A 4006-nucleotide genomic window follows, 5' to 3' on the forward strand; every position below is an offset into this window, starting at 1 on the left:
GACACAGACACAGACACAGACAGACACACACACACACACACACACAACCTTTCTCTGACCTAATGATGTTGTCTGTATTGTTTACTGCCATGAAAAAGTGAGGAAAAAAAGCTGCAACTGCACTAGAATTTTTTTTTTCAAAGTTGTAAGTGAAACAGATTATTGGAGTACAAGAAAATGCAATTTCAGACTTTTTTCCTTAAAAAAAATCCTGTTTAAATCAGTGTTACCTGACAATTCTTTGTAATTTTTTTTGTGTAATTTACTATCAATTTCTGAGTAAAAAATGGTTTCAACACTAATGGTTTTTTTCAGTGTGGAGTTTCCAAGAAACAAACAAACAAACAAAAAAAAATTAATATGAGATCTCCTTCAAAGAGCTTCAGAAACTTTCAGAATTTAGTTGGTCCTGCACCTACAAAAAAAAAAATGTAGAAACAAATTTTACTCATAAATTGCTTGTGAATTTTACAAATAATTACAGAGAATCAGCAAGTAACAATTTGAATTAAACACATTAAAAATTAAACCAAAAAGACTAAAATGGTATTTTCATGTAAAACCTACTCCAATAAGCTTTGTTATATTTGCAGCTTTGAATAATAATATTTTACAGTGTGTTTTGGTTGATCGTAGTGGCTAATACAAAGTTTCCTATGACAATGTACTGTTGTTTTTGTACATGTGGAAACACTTATACATTGCTGTTTTGGCAGAAACTATGAATACCATGGTACATTTTCATAAGTGAAGTGAAAGTCTGTATGAAACTAGGAGTTTAAATAAATCTTAACAATCTACATTACGTTTAGAACCCTTCAGTTTATTGGATGATGTTGATTTAAGGCAACATGCAATGCTTGTTTGAGGTTGATTCATGAGCATTTACTGATAGATGAAGGCATTGCTCTGTTTTCTGAATTATTGCATCACTGTTTTGGTTTTTAACTAATATTACTGGCATTTCGGTGGTGTGTTTACTAAGTGCAATGAATGACACCCTTTTCAAAGTGACAAGACTTATTTGACCTGCTGAAATCAGTACAAACGGATGGTCTGAGTCACAGTTATAAAGCGGATCACGCATGCAGGCGCACACGCTGTCAGACAGGGACAACATGCAACTCTTCTTTACACAACCTGAGGAGAACTGCCAAAGAGATTATCGTTCTCTTATGTCTCACGTACAGTTAGGTCCAAAAGTCTGAGACCTAGAATGCTTCTCGTACTAATTTAATACACTTTTCACAAATTGTATTATCAAGATTTGAGAGAGAGATTTAGGTTTAAAATGAACATAAAACGTGAGAATATCTCAGTATTTCTTGCATGTCTCTCAACAACACTGAAACTATATAAACTAAACCCGATGCTCGTGTTCTCCAGCAGGATCTGAGATGATCCAAAGAGCATCTTGAGCTTCATGCAGTGGAAGAAGAACGCCTTTATTTCTGTAGCACTTTATACAGATTGTGTCAAAGCAGCTTTATGGTGTTAGAGGAAAACAATGTTTCTGTGATGCAAACAAAATCCAATTCTGCTGTAAAGCAGCTCTAAAAAGAGGACAATAAAAATAAAGAAAAACAGTAATTTTTTCAGTTAAAGTCAATTCATTGTTGATTCAGTTCAGTTTAATAATAGTGAAAGTTTCATCTAAGCATCAGTACCAAATCAGAAATATTTAATCTTCATTTTACATCATACATAATTTTAAAATGCTCAAACTTCCTTTATTTCTAGGGTTAAATGAACATAATCCTAGATTGTGCTGTCAGACTTTCGAGCTCGACCGTAGCACAAGCAATAGTTTGTGTTGTTCGGTAAGTTTGTTTATATTTATATTTATATTTGATGTCGTGTTTGCAACTAAACCAAACAAATAAAAATTTTTTAATGCTGAACAACCCTTTTTATGTCTTTCTGTAGTAGCCATGCCAGAAAAATTGCACCGTCGTTTACTCGTCAAATATTGACATCTATAAAAACCAATTCAGTTATTTGCCCAAGCAAACCAAACACGCTCTTTGCCTTTTAGACGTTATTGATTGCCTTCATAGAAATACTGGCTTTTTCTAAGAATAATGATCAATTAGTTGTCAAGTGATAAGAGACTGTATGACATAGAGACAGTGAAATATTGTAATATGTGACCTTGGAGCACAAAAGCAGTCGTAAGTCGCTGGGGTATATTTGTAGCAATAGCCAACAATACATTGTATGGGTCAAAATTATACATTTTTCTTTTATGCCAAAAATCATTAGGATATTAAGTAAAGATCATGTTCCATGAAGATATTTTGTAAATTTCCTACCGTAAATATATCAAAACTTAATTTTTGATTAGTAATATGCATTGCTAAGAACTTCATTTGAACAACTTTAAAGATGATTTTCTCAATATTTAGATTTTTTTGCACCCTCAGATTCCAGATTTTCAAATAGTTGTATCTCAGCCAAATATTGTCCGATCCTAACAAACCATACATCAATGGAAAGCTTATTTATTCAGATATGATGTAGAAATCTAAATTTTGAAAAATTGACGCTTATGACTGGTTTTGTGCTCCAGGGTCACATATCGGTCTGGATTTGCTCATCAAAGGGATACAGAAGAACATGTCAAATATTAGGGGTTGTTTGCTTTATTGATGTTTGACATGACCTTTGTCCTTTTTCAAGTCCTCTCATTAAAGCACACATGAAGTAATAGATAAAATATTTATTTTTAAAAATACACGCATTCAGCAAAATTACAATGTACAATACAGTACAGATTTCCAAGCTATCTCACCTATAAGAAAATAGTCCTTTATTAAAAAAATCATAGAAATTAGTCTCAGTGAGTTTTTGCTCCTTCAACGAGCCTTAGCTTTAATATCGTGCCATAAGTTACAGTATCATTTTTGTCAAAGAAAAAACAAACACCACACGTTGATCGGATTTGCATGGCTTGATTCGTATTAACTACGCAAAATAACATATAAAGTGCACTTGCAGATTCCCTACACTATGCATCACTAGGAAGTGCTTCAAACTAAACAAACTGAGAACATAAGACACAATAAACATGGCAAAAATACACCTGTAACGTACAATGTAGGTTATTGTACTGTCTGTAGATTACTGTACTGCTTTTGCAAAGGCGCTATATAAATAAGACTTATTGTTATTATTATTAATAATAATAATAATACAAATAAAAGAACAGAATAAAAGCATCTTAAAAAGAAAGCCAGTACATACATGTAGTTGCATTTGCTGGTGCTTAGCGTAAACAGTCAAAATAAGCTTCGAGAACTATTGTGATATAATAAAATATATTAGATACTAATGCAGCACTTTCATTTGCTGTCAGACCTTTTCTGGGACGTGTGGCAATATCTAAATGTTTACTGTCATGTTGGGTAACCGTGCTGAGTCAGGCCTAAGCGTGGCTTTTACAGTGGCTTTGATTTCCCTGAGTATTTCAACATCTATAAAAACCCATAACGAATAAACTTTGCTTAGACAGAAAGCCTCGATTAGAGCATATTTCGCCTCTTCCTGATAAAGCAGATAAATAGGTGAACTGTTAAATGGTTAGTTCACCCAAAAATGACAATTAGCCCATGCTTTACTCACCCTCAAGCCATCCTAGGTGTGTATGACTTTCTTCGTTCAGACGAATCCGGTCGGAGTTATATTATTAAAATTTTCCTTGCTCTTCCAAGCTTATAATTGCAGTGGGTGGGTGTTTCTGTTCAACAGTCCAAAAGACGTCAAATAAAGTGCATCCATCCTTACGTCATCGGCGGAAGTGAGAGAAAAGTGTTTAAATATGGATATTTTTCTTACAAAAACACATCGATTCGCTACAGGAGGCCTTTATTCTCCCCCCGGAGCCGTGTGAGGCACATTTTATTATGGATGCATGCACTTTATTGCACTTCTTTTGGACTGTAGAACATGAACACCTGCCCACTGCCATTATAAAGCTTGGAAGAGCCAGGACAATTTTTTATATAAC

This window comes from Sinocyclocheilus rhinocerous, unplaced genomic scaffold (assembly GCF_001515625.1).
Source record: "Sinocyclocheilus rhinocerous isolate Xijiao unplaced genomic scaffold, SAMN03320098_v1.1 scaffold203, whole genome shotgun sequence".
Lineage (NCBI taxonomy): Eukaryota > Metazoa > Chordata > Actinopteri > Cypriniformes > Cyprinidae > Sinocyclocheilus > Sinocyclocheilus rhinocerous.